This window comes from Ambystoma mexicanum, chromosome 2q, assembly GCF_040938575.1.
Source record: "Ambystoma mexicanum isolate Mex_15411 chromosome 2q, UKY_AmexF1_1, whole genome shotgun sequence".
NCBI lineage: Eukaryota > Metazoa > Chordata > Amphibia > Caudata > Ambystomatidae > Ambystoma > Ambystoma mexicanum.
This window is the reverse complement of record NC_090924.1, coordinates 560029156-560043612: the sequence shown is the minus strand read 5'-3', so window position 1 is coordinate 560043612 and position 14457 is coordinate 560029156.

Genomic DNA, 14457 nt, shown 5'->3' with positions numbered 1-14457 from the left:
ATAAAAAAATTAATTCTTACATAAACAACCATCAAATATGACCCCCTGAATCAACCCTGCTGGTGAGTACTTTTACAATAGATGACATTAGAAATGCCCAGCTATTAATGTCACTACATGAACAGGAATCAATTAATGAATAACAGTTATTACAAGACTTGAATGTCTTCTCTGACACCCTGGACATCCCTGAACTAAAGAATATATCCAAATTGACTCCAATACTACCGTCTGACAATGCAATTGATGCCTTCCATAGAGCTGTGACCCTTGACATACACAAACTCTCAGACAAATATATCAACCTCATGCTAAATGTGAGAAATAATTTTTACCACCTGGAGAGAGACAGGCTCAAAAAGCATTGAAATTTAATGACACAATTCTAATCATGAAAGCTGATGAAGGGGGAAATATTGTCATAAAACAGATTACATCAAAATTGCCAAAACACACTTACAAACAACGTTCATCCAGTCCAACTAAAAAGATTATTATAAAAACCAAGAACTTGATCAATGAACGGTACAGGAAAGACATGCTAACTGGTAATGAAAAACTTTATCTGACTGTTGACCATCTTAGGATTCCCAACATTTATTTACTTCATAAAACACACAAGCAATGAAACAACCTACCTGAGGAAGACCTATAGTGAGTGGGATGGGATGAAACATTTTCAAAGTATATTGACGTAGTAATCCAATCCAAAGTTATCAAGTTACCATTTTACATAAGGACACTATGCTTATTCTCCACATTTTTTGACAAAATAATATGGCAACACTGACTTCATATTAGTAACTCTTGATGTGAAAGAACTGTATACATCGATTGTACATATTTAAGCCCTAGACGCCATTCATTTTACTGTTGCCAATACTTTAGCCTCTTATCTGGTGCATGTGCAAATGATGAAGGATATGCCTACATTTATTTTGAAGAACAATGTCTTTATTTTCAATGACAGATACTACCCACAGGCTCAAGGTATCACCAGGCGGGGCAGCTATGCCCCAGCATTGGCAAACCTCTTCATGGGTCATCATGAGCATGGACATATAAATCAGAGTTCTTCTGAACATGTTATTGCCTGCCATTGTTACATATAATACATTCATGATTCGGCATTGGTTCAAAGGATGATCTGCATGATTTTGATCTCTATTGCAACTCTAACGATTTCGGGATAAAACTAACCAGTATCAAACACTGTTCCATGATTGACTTTTTGGATATCCACATACAAAGGGATGGTAGCAGATTACAAATGATCACATTTCTAAAACGAGCTGAAGTCAATTTGACACTTTTTGTAACAAGTTATCACTGTAAAAGTGTTATTGACAATATTCCAATTGATGAATACATTTGTACTCTAAGAAACTATAGTGATATCCAATCATTCAAGAAATAATGTATATGTTCAACCTAAACGATTTCAAGAAAAAGGATACAACACTGGAAAACTTAAAGCAGCTCAGAAAAAGAAAAAAACATTGTCCCTTGTTAGAAAAGATTTGCTGACGCTCAAGAATAGGCAATACTATATGTATAAGGAAATAGTGAGGGTTATCACCCAATCTAACACAGAAAGCATCTTATTGTACACACTTTTCTTACAAAACACTGGCACACACTCATGTTGGATAATGACATGAAACACTATGTTGGAGAAATGCAGATTTTTAATTACACACGATTTCCTGCACTGAAATCTATTCTATGCCCATCAAATATGAGTAATATCACACAGTCCCTTGGTGCCTGGCTTGATAAACATCACACTGCGGGCTTCTTTATATGTGGCATGTGTTCCATGTGTCAATATGCTATACAATGCAAATATCTACAGGTGAACAATTTTGGCAACTTCACTATCGTATAACTTATCAACTGTCTGATCAGATTTGTAATTTACGGCATCATGTGTGTGTGCCATAACAAACACAAAATCTCCTTAATTGTATACTAGAGTCCTGTACTAGTGGCCTGTTCATCCATTGTTGTGTTTTCACCCTCCTAGGCCTTTTTATACTGTTATGCGCATCTGTCATTTATGTGAATGAGTTGTTCTCCCGTTTAGGGGATCCATCATCAAATTGTGATTTTCTAGGGGATATTAATACTCACATCAGTGTACTGCTTTTCCTTCATTTGTTTTGCACACAGGTATGTATTTACACCTTTATTGGGATTTAAATGGATGTATGTTTTGCCACTTGAAGATTCAATATGTATCAGATGTGTTTTTTCAACAGATTTTATTGTCCTGTTTGTTAAGTAACTGCTTTATTTCTATTTTTGATACATGTTTATGTTTGATCAAATCATGTTTTGTTTTTATTTTATTTTATTTTATGTTGGGCTTGGCAGCCCGACCCTCTTTGAAGAATAACCATGAGATTTGGGACTCAGCTCAATAAGTTGTTCAAATCCTCATTCAAATTATATACATACTCTAGTATAAAATGAAGGTCATTTTGTATTTGTTATGGCATTTGGCCCTACTCTTCTTAATTAGGTCAGGGTACCCTGGTGTTGAGACAGATCATTTGTGTGTGCAACACGAGTTATATCAGAAGCACTATATGTGAACAACAGATCCGGATACGAGAACATATAAATATGATGGGAAGCCAAGACACCAATCTTCCTCTTGCAGCACATTGGTAATAATTCCATCAACAAGAGGACAAGACAATTGTCAGATTTGTGGGACTACAGACCATGAAATGTGACTAAAGAGGAGGAAATAGAGAATTGCATTTGAGGCAATTTATATTTGTGAAATTTGCACTGTATTTGAAGGACTCAAAATCGAGCATGAAATTTATGTTTTCTTGTGAAATTCAGTTCAGGCTATTTCAATTATGTTTTTTGACGGCCATAAAATGTCTTGCTGAATCTGGACAATTAGAGAAGACTCAATGAACATCATCAACCTGATTCTTGGTATTCACTTATAGTTTGATCAATGTCCTAAAATCAATATGAATACCAATCAAGATAAACATTATATTTTGTGCACATGCAACGCATATATATTCTCTGGTGCCTTCAAATATAGGTGCAGGTCCTACTAACCACACTTAACCACAGCAGATCCACACAGGCAATTAAGCTAGACTCTGAATAGCACCAGCATAATATTTATCACCAGTGACTCTTATCTAGATTCACTAGCCAAATCATCCAAGTTATTATGATTAACTCAAGGATGATTTTTCCACACATATATTTTATTATACATGTTAACATTTATTTTGAGTTGGGCTATCGCTTACTTCAGGAATACATTTTCAGTTATATTTCATATATATGATATTAATAGTTAGTAGACTATTTGCTTAGAGAAAATACTCTCTTTTTTTCTAATATCCCTATCCACTTCAATTGTTTTCAATATTATAATTGTGCACCTAATAATTCTGTTGTTTATGTCGAAACTACGCCCCGCATACAATGACATCACATGCATCGCAGCTGACACATCTCACTCTTAAATATGGACTATTTCAAAATGGTACATGTGAGAACACGCAGAACACAATCAGCCCAATGGCACCAAGGATGAATGCATCAATTTGATACTATTAGAGGTAAAATGAGCGAGCCATCCCACAAGGTAGACCCTTTTCTTTATTCTTTTTTAGGTTTGATTTTTTTTTTTTAGATCACCTCCACAATGAAGCCATTTTATTAGATTTCAACAATCTGCTACTGTTACAATATCAGGTAAACCACACAATGATGATCTTAATTTTATGTAATTTTAGACTCCCCCATATGAGGAACCACTATTAATCTAAATCTTTAAGCTATCACTGCATCACTGATCAACATTCATTTTCCAAAAGAATTCATCTGCACTTTGGGTAAGAAGTTTCATTGGTGTCCAGTGATATTGTTGCCAATGAAAAGATCGCCATTGGGTGACATTTAACCAAATTTGCACCCTGAAGGAAATCAAGCACTTTCCCCAGATATTCTAGATTGGAAGTTTAAAACAGTAAATAATAGCATTCCTAGAATATGTTGTGGAAGAATTTTTAGGGATTAGGAAAAGAAAATACGCCTAGCTGGTGACATTTACTTGGTGACATTTCCACATAGAAACATTACATTCAGGTTATTGATTGTCACTGATCTTCTCACACATATAATTGAAGGTTTTAATTTAACAAGATTGAATAAGCTTATTTATTTTCCATCCTCTCTTCTCTCTCCTAATTCAACCTTATGGCTCTACATTTGATTGAACGGGTTATCGTCCCCTTTGATTATGTCGCATACATTTATTTCTTAACCTGGATTCATTGCATTATTTATCCAAGTTTTGTTTTAACTTCTGTAATAATCCTACTATTATCAGCCTTGAAAACGACCCCAGGGGCTCAAATCACATGTTGGCTGTTTCATAGTGAATTAAGAAATTAATGCATCTTTATTGTATGATGTAATGGTTTTAGGACATTCATTCATTCTGTCAACCATTTCAAATGGCGCAAGTAAAGAGATACAAGTCATGTCAAATGGTAACTTGATTTTTCATGCAAGATATACCACTCTTTATATTGTGTATGTGCAATTGTGCTGAAGCAATCTTGATGTTCCATTTTCTATCAATCATTGGACATCGCTAAACTTTAGCCTTGGCATTTGCCAAATACTTAATGTTATTTTATCTAATTTAGGAGTGGTGCACTAGCATGTAAGTGTCCCTTTCTTTGTGTTCCAGGTTTGGTATAGGAATAAAAATGTATGTTGGAAAAGTCTATCTGACATGTTTTATGCAGAGAAGTAATGAAATCCAATTTAAATTCTACAGGTACCACCTGTCTAGTGAATAATGAGTAGCTCAAACAGTTCTAAATCTGTTAACTAGCTTGTGTAGCACTTAATTTGCACCTCACACATGTACTAATGTCTCCTGGTGTGGATGGTGGCTTATCAACGACTGGCAAATGGATGTATTGTTGCTCCAACAAACAGCAAGATTTTGTATGCAGTAGGTGATTCTGTAGTTTGTCTAGAAATGAACGTTCAATAGGAAACATATCTATCATATAGTGAAATATCCTGCTATTTTTGTAAATTTTGATTGAGAAATACTGTGATAGACTATCAGACGGCCTTTGTGGAAGGGGTATTCTTTGCTGCAGCACATTTACATTTCAAGCAGTTCTCTTTAGGGTGCAGACAATCCTGATAGTGTTTTATAATCATTTTTGGAGTGTGATTATCTAGATTATTTGTCATCATATGTTTCAATAGCTAAACTTAATGCAGAACATAGTGCATAATCTATGTGTCCACAAGGAAATTGGGCCATTTCGTCAGTAACATTCAGTTGGCCGGTAAAGATAGGAAATTACAACTTTCTTCTAGAGGTGACATATGCACACAATATGTGCATTAAAGGATATTGGCCCATCAAAGTGAGCTTTCAGAAACATGTTCTTGCGATTTTCAACCAATCACTAAGGTAATTTAGAAGTGATACTAGATCCAGGCATCAGATCATAAACTTGCATTTTGTCTTCTTCACATAATTTTCACAAGTATAGCGTTGTGCGGGTCAGTTCTGATCCTAAGTCACACTGCGTTTGTATGGTAGATAAGCCAGCTCAGAGAGTTTAAAGCTTCCATGTTCTCTTTTAACAAACAATAGCTGGTGGAGATTCTTAAGTCATTTGTGCCAATGAGGCCATGGGAGACAGCCAAGATGCACCCTACACAGAAGATCTTTTAGAATTCAGAACATTAGAGCATAGCTTAGATTTTATTTTCCACTATTCACTGATCCATTGCAATGCGAACAGACAGCAGCTCATCATCTCCTCTTCCGTCACTGAAAACTTGCTTGATAGTGATTGGCTTATGATAAATTAGGCACCTATATCATGCATGTGCCATCTCTAATGACTGTGTATTGCACCATAGCATTATCTTTCTAATAAGGTATTGCTCCCTCACAATGAAGATGTCAATGCAGGAAACTACTATTTAACACCCACACTTCTCCATCTCTAGTCACTGGAGCCTGTGGGCCATGCTGCAAGATCACCGTCCACCATTCCCTGCAGTCTTCACATGCTCCTTCAAGCTAGCACTAAGGCATTCTACACTGCTGAAGCCAGTGGTGGGTGATGGCATTTTTCAAAGGAGGACCATTCATATTTCCAAGGAGTGAGCATGAGTGACTTATCAAGGGATTCATCAGGGTTCTCCCCCTGAGAAATATGTTTAAAATATTGAACTAAAACATACATATTCCAACAGACTTTTTGTACAAAATGAAAAGCCATGCAATATACGGTTCATTCTCTAGGCTAATACATGAAAATGTCGAAAAGATGTCAGGTCACCAACAGCACAAAATGGAATTTTTGGATGCATTTCAGGATGCCACTGCCCTCAATATATGCTAGTATTACCAATGTAAGAACACGCCCAAGTTGTGCATGCACAAAATTGTCAGTATTGCTACTTTTAGAAGAATTGGTTGTTCTGTCTGTGCCAGTACGTGCATGTATTGCCACTGAAAGAACCAACAGGTTGACTGCACCTAATAAGGACACATCTGCCTTTGTAAAAGTACACTTGTATCTCCTTTGCATAACATTTCCAGCATTGCCACTGTATGAAACCTTGTTCCTACTACTGTTGCAATTGCATGCACTATTTAAATTGCAGCAACACACTCATGATGATGGTGCCAAATAATGCCAAAACTACAACTGTATGTAAACAATTGTGTTGTCCTTGACCAATAATGTATGTAAATACGTTGTTTTTATTCTGCCTGTGCCAATATATATGCATCCACTGACACTGTAAGTACACGCTAATTTTGGCTTTGCCAAATAATGCCAGTATGTTTACTGTAGGAAGTCACTGTTTGGTTTTTCCAGTAAGTCAAGTGCAGAAACTGTATTAATTATGCTTAGTAATTCCAGTACTATCACTATAAGTACACATGTGTTTTGGTCTATTAATAGCAGTACTTTTATCTGTAGATGAACACTCATGGTGGCATTATCCAATATGGACAGCACTGATGTGATAGGTGCACACTCATGATGACTTTTTTGAATAAGGCCAGCATTGTTATTGCTTGTACACACTCATAGTGGCCTTTTCTGATTAGGCAAAACCCGCCAATGCAGAAGCATACTTTTCTTGGACTTTGCCCAATAATGCCAGCACTGCCTCTGTAGGTGAGCTCCTGTGAAATAGGATTTTTTTTTAAAACTAGAAATAGGAATTGTATCTCCTCTGTTGGGGCCCTTATATTCTAGGACTGTTACAGTTATTAGATACACAGTACATCATTGGCTATCAAATTATAATGCCCTTCATTATATGGCCTTCAACAATTCGTTGGCACACTTGTGCCCTTCTGGAACTTTCGGCTCACTAGCAGCATGTAAGCCCCTAACCCATGTGTCAGGAGGTGGACTTGACTGTACCTCCCCACCCAATTAGCCCACCATCTCTCATCACCCATGCCTTCTGCCATGAAGATTGTCTTTGAACTTGGCCTTGCAAAGTATTTTTGCCTCTGAGAATACACAGGAGTGTGAGCACACACTATCATAGTTCTCGACTGCATGCCCAACTTCTATTTTCATCTTTGGCTCACGTGACAAGAGACCACAATTCGGCCCATTTTGCAGCATGTAATTATATTAAATGAATAAACCTGGCACTCATGGTGTTCTTTCCTTGCACCTTAACAAGGGATGATTCAGCGTCTCACGTTCACTGTTCTTTAAGGATAGATAACCAGTTCTTGCCAACTACAGCCTTGATACTAGGCCAGAGAGCCCTTCTCGATTCTTCCATGGTCCCAGCTACTTGTTTGCGGCGACACAGCTTCAGCCTTTTTCTTCATGGAGTTGAACTTACTAAATTTGTGACACCGATATCCAGTTTCTATATTGACGGCACTGCCTGCAGTCTATTCGCTATGTATATCTAGCTTCTATGATCAATTAGTCTACTTGCATTGCTGCATCTGTACAGTTATTGAATAGCTTGCATTTTCTGCAGTGCTCTTCACATGTGCAATCTTCATCTCGCATATGAAAGTTTCCTCAATTCTTTACTACGTCATCAGTTTTTATAAGGTCTGTAGATTCTCTTTGTCAGCCAGTCTTCTCAGTGCGTCACGCTTGTTTCTTGTGACGTCACCAACTTCTCTTTCTCTCATTTTCATATTCCTTTGGTGATCTCCTCCAAGAGATTGTGATCTTTTCAGGAATACATCTGATGGGGTTTTCTTGGTGGATACCTTTTATCAAAGATTCAATGCGGAATAGTCACAATCGCTGGTTTCAAGCATGGCACAATTTCTGGCTTCCAGGATATAGGTGAAAGGGGGCGGGACTTCCTGCAGGGGCAGTTTGCTGCTCCTCTACACTCCCCCCTCTGGTTGATTCATTGACCACACCTTCACTTATCACCACATTCTGATTTCTTCTCTTGAAGGAGTGCTTCTTCAGGGTCCAGATCGGCATTAATACGGCTGATTTTATATGGTCATCCACACTCCAAGTCATGTAGGTGCACTGTACATTCGGATTACAATAGACTCATCGTCCTAAATATTTCTTGTGATTCTTCAGATACAGGAACTTCATTCCCTCAGGTGCTATGATGCTGGCCTTTCTGTATTTTCTGATATCTTCATCTGGCAACTCCTTTGGTGCAAACCCTGATTCGACATTGATCATGATCTTCATTCCTACTGCCTTCTTTGCTGTCTTCTTGCACTGTGTAATTATTATCATGATCACACAGAATCCAAACACCTTCACTAATACTGGTCCAAGAAACTTGAAGATGTTCTCATCCACTGTGGAACCATGAAAAGGTATATGCAAACCATCCATCATCTGTAATTTCTTCTGTCTCGTCTTCCATATTGTTGTGCAGGTTTGTCAGCAATGATATGGCCTCTGTGAAGGTCTCATTATCAGCATTGTGCCGGAACCTCATTCCCTCAGGTGCTATGATGCTGGCCTCTCTGTATTTTCTGATATCTTCATCTGGCAACTCCTTGGGTCCAAACCCTGATTCGACATCGATCATGATCTTCATTCCTACTTCCTTCTTTGCTGTCTTCTTGCACTGTGTAATTATTATCCTGATCACACAGAATCCAAACACCTTCCCTAATACTGGTCCAAGAAACTTGAAGATGTTCGCATCCACTGTGGAACCATGAAAAGATATATGCAAACCATCCACCATCTGTAATTTCTTCTGTCTCATCTTCCATATTGTTGTGCAGGTTTGTCAGCAATGATATGGCCTCTGTGAAGGTCTCATTATCAGCATTGTGAGAAGGTAGGAACGCGCAACATGATGGCCCGAATTTGGTACAAACTCCTTCATCCATTACTATGATCATATCAATAACATATCTGTTCTGTAGGGTCATAATCCTTATGGCCCTCAATTCTTCCCTGATAGCATTCAATACCTTTATGGTGGTGTTAATGGTCTGCAGAAGCTCCCTTCTGGTAATCTGCAACCATTTTTCATTAGCCATCATCTGGATCCCAGGCATGAAGATAGTCTTAAATATTGCAGCAGTCTGGCTAAACAACCTGTGCTGATATGGAATATGATAAAAGGTTTCTATTGATTTTGCCGATAAATAATGTTCTCTCGTTGTTCGATTGAGAAATTTGAGTGATCTTTTCCTTCTTAAATGGGCATCTGCATTTGAAAATTCATCAATGTTCAGGTCACTCTGAGGAAACACTAATGGTGGAACATAGATGAGCACCAAGGAACACATACCTCCCCAAAGGCTGGGCAGCTTCATGTAGGCTCTGGATCCACAAGCCTAAAAATGATCCATCAGGACAACTGTTCCTTCCTTCATGCCTGGCACATCAGAATTTCGGCCACACTGGCGATTCTCTCCAACTTTCCTCGTACCTTTATTTCAGAAACATAAGGACATATGCTTCAGGGGTAGTATCTGCAATGGTCCTCTCTTATCGTCGACCCATGTTAACAATCTTGCAATCTTCGGCCATTGATCTTTGCATTATTTTTCTGCATTTGCCACAACTTCTTCCCACTGTCCGGTTAATGCTGCTGCTTTGCACACAACTAGTCCATCAACCCATCTTTCGTGAGTAAGCACTTTTCCTTTGATTTAACGTTGACCTCTTTCCCAGCATTCTTGTATTTCCTTCCCCTTCTTATCTTTGCATTGCAGAATCTTGTGTTCTTCAATCTGGCTTCATGCTCTATTAATTCCAGACTGCTCATATTTTATGATTTGATGCTTTGTGTCTGGTTCCTCTCTTGCCTTTAAATCTTGCACATAATTTTCTTATCTTTGAGATGTCGCTTTATTCACCCACAGTATGGATGGTGTTCTACCTTGGAACTGTCCTCTTGTCAGGGAAAGTGTGAGATGTGTCAGGTAATATGCTTTTTTCACTGATACTTCTGTTGCTATGAATATTTTAATGGTTCACAAAAGGTATTGGAGAGCACATGTAGCAACTCTCCTTAGATGTTCTCTCTTCCACCTTTCTCATGTTATTACCCAAGTGTGCTGCATTATCTAGATAAGAATGTATCCCTTCATTATCTTTCAATGCATTTCTTCTAATTTTCCCATATGCAAGGTTTGTGTACTGACCACAAAGTGAATCAAAACTGGTTTTCATAGTGGGGAGAAACAAAGGGACATCTGCCTTATTTGGACTAATGTGATAAATAGTGTGAAACAAGAGAAACAGAAAGACAAAAAGAGTAATTGTACAGGCGTATAGTATGCACAATACCATGGACATCCACCTCTCTCTCCATCCTGGGATTAGTCAGTTTGCTAATTCTCTAACAATGTACTAGTTTCAACATGTCTCATTTCTACTATGATCATTTAAGGAAAACACACTTTAATTCCACCAACTGCAATATCTCCTCTATTATAGCTATGAGCAGTATTCTGATTACAGGGCCATTCTTAGGATCCTGCAAAAAAAGTGCAGACATCAACGTCTTTTCTGACAAGAGCAGGATAAGCTTGAAGGATAAATACAAAAACAGAAAATATACGCCTCTATACAGCCCTGTCTGTGAGCACCATAGATTCAACCAAACAGGTATGCAGTGAGAAATTAATCCGGATATTGCTCTCGTTTCCAATCTTTGAACTCAAAGTCACGTTCAGGCATAATTGTGACACATCAATATTTTTCAAAAGTTAATTTCCAAAAGATTCCTAAGGCTTGCAGCAAGGGTTTGCGCTCCCGCTATAATATCTATAGGGAGTGTCCGACTGAGGTCTAGACCAAATGCAAAATCTGCATTTATAGTTGGTTGCTTTATTATCCTTCATCTTTGTCATTGATCGAGTCTGCACATGCTGAAATTCTTCTTCTTTTCATGCTTCTGGATTGGCAAGAGTAGGAGGGCTGTCTCGCCGTTAAACAATTTTACATCGTTCAAGTGAAGCAGAGCTCGTCTGCCTTGGACTTTTACTGCTGAGGGAGTTATATTTTCAATGCAAAAGGGCCATTGAATCATGGCTCATGCCACTTTCGAGTGAAATCTTTAATTACAACAGTGTCAACAAGAAACAATTTAGGTGCTGATAATAGTTGACATGATCCAGTTGCTGAATGGTCTTCATGTGTGTTCTGAGGCTGACCCCCTGACGCTTGAGTTGATCTGAAATGAGAGAGATGCTAGAGGTCATACATGTCAAATATTTATACAGCTCATCACCTAACAGTTTTTCTGTACTCTTGGCATCACTTCTACTCCTCGATGGAGGTGTAAGAGGCATTCATGGGGTGTGAGGTTTTGGTCTGAACCAGGCTGATTACGTAGGGCAGACAAAGCTAAGGGCAGGCAATATAGCCATCCCTTCTTCAAAGTTAGTTTGATCTTGGCAATCCTTTCCTTAAGGAGGCCGTTGAGTCTCTCACATATCCTGTTTGGTTGCAGGTGATAAGCAGAAGAAAATGTGTGTTTAATACTCAGTAATAGTCCTATCTGTTCGAACATTTCATTAACAAAATGTGTCCCATTGTTGGATCTCAGCACTTCACACACACCCCATCTTGGAAAGACTTCACATACTAAAAACCTTGCTGCGCAATTGGCACCAGGGTGTGTACACTGACCTGCCTCAACCCACCTAGAGAATGGACACACCACCGCCATAAGATATATATAAACATTACACACCTGCAGCATATCAACATAATCAATGTGTAAATGCTGAAAAGGACCATTTGGTCGAGGTATTACTGTAATCATTTTCAGTGTATGCCCAGCTGTAAACTTCGGACACACGATGCAATTCACGACAAAGAATGCAACATGTTCTAGCAAATTCGGAACAAATCAGTCTTCCACAATCGTTGCAGTAAGACTCTCCCTAGTTACATGCACCCAGTAATGCAGCTGCTCAAGCACTATTTTTAACAATGCTACTGGCATTACTGGCTTTCCAGTGCTATCCTGTCACCATAATGCTTCTGTGGGGATAAAGAACACCCCCTTCGCTTCCATAATTCCTGCTCTTCCTGCGGTGCACTGCCTTGAATCTCCATAAATTGGATCTATGGCAAATGATTAAACCTTTCTCGCATTACCATAATCATGGCTACTTTCTCCTTGACATTTGGCGTGTCAAAACTTGAGATATCTGGGGAATATGTAACCCTTTTGGCTACTGCGACTGAAGCTTCATTCCCACAAGAAATAAAATCTGTTCGCTTAGTGTGAGCAGCGCATTTTTTGACTGCTATGGCTACTGGGAGTTGTAGTGCCTTAATAAACCTGTTCAATAAAGATGCGTGCTGCACTGGAGTGCCATCTGCTCAGATGTAGCCCCTCCTTTTCCACCATGCTATCCCTGCGTGTACAGTTGACATCACATAGGCAGAGTCACTGTACACTGTCACTACCTGCCCATTGTGTTTCTCGAGCACGACAATAAGCGCTACTAATTCTGCTGCTGGCACTGAAAAGTGAGACAGTAGGCTGGCACTTTCTACAACTTCAAATTCCCATTTCAATCTATGCCTTACTACAGCTGTGCAAGAATGTATTTCCCCTCTCGTCTGATACATTTTCAAAAAATCATCAATAAAGAGAGTTTCTCTTAATGAAAAAGTATTTTCTTTCACACAAGAAATATCATCATACAACTCAACATAATTAGCAGTCATGCACTTGATTGCCTTCTGTTACTTGCTCAGCTACAAATGTGGCAGGATTCACTATTTTACATCTGACAATTTTGATTGTTGGGTTCAAAATCACTACTTCATAGGCGGAAGCTCTCTGGGATGTCAACGTACCTTTGGGTTTCTCTAAAATGGCAAACAGAGCATGCTCCACGAAGAGCATCATAGAACAGCCCATGATGATACTTGTAGGCTTCTCAATTGTGAACACTGTGACTGCCAATGACTGTTCGCAAGGAAAGTGTCCTTTCATAACTGGACCTAAAATCCCACTGTGATACGCTAGAGGCTTGTACCCCAATGTAGACCTCTGTGAAGGCACTGCAGTCATGACTGTCTCATTTGTGTGCGAAAATAAATAAAATTCCTCAGCATAAATGGGAATTCCCAAAACGTGGGCCGTGCAAATTGCTTTTTTCAACTCCTCAAACCCTTCCACCATTTCCTACAGTCCATTCAATTATTTTTCTTTTTACACCTGTGCTTTCTTTAAAGCCTGCAAAAGGGGTCTTGGGTACGAACTAAAGTCAAACACCCAGGCTCTAACATAATTGCATAGTCCCAAAAACGGTTGCATCTGTTTCATCAAGTGCGGTTTTGCAGCTTTCATAATCGCCTCAGCCCTTTGAGGTGTCACCTTTTTCCATTATGTAAAATCAACTGTCCTATGTATAACACCTCTTCTTGACAATACTGTAGCTTCTCCTTGTCTACCTTGTATCCTTTATGTGCTAAGATATTCATCAACTGAATTGAGTCTTGTCTGAACACATCCTCTGTAGCACTACAACATAAAAGTATATGTACTGCATCACTGCACTCTTCAAATCAACATTGCCTAAGTCCATCTGTAGGATTCTGTTAAAGATTGATGGAGACTCAAAGTTCCCTTGAGGTAGCATAGTGTGTTTCAGATGAGTCTGGTGGAATGTAAATGAAGTCAAGTCTTGTGAGTCCTTGTGCAACGGGATTGAGAAAAACACATTTTTCAAATCAATCACAGTGAAATATTGTGCTGCCACTGGGATACTGCATAGTATCATCGCCAGGTTAGGAACTAATGGAAACTCTGGCTCTACAATCTGGTTAATGGGTCTCATGTATTGTATGAATCTCCATGATCCTCCCTTTCATTTTTTGATAGGATACACTGCAGTGTTGCACCATGATTCTGATGGTACCAGGATACCTTGTTTCATCAGTGCTGAAATGATCTTGA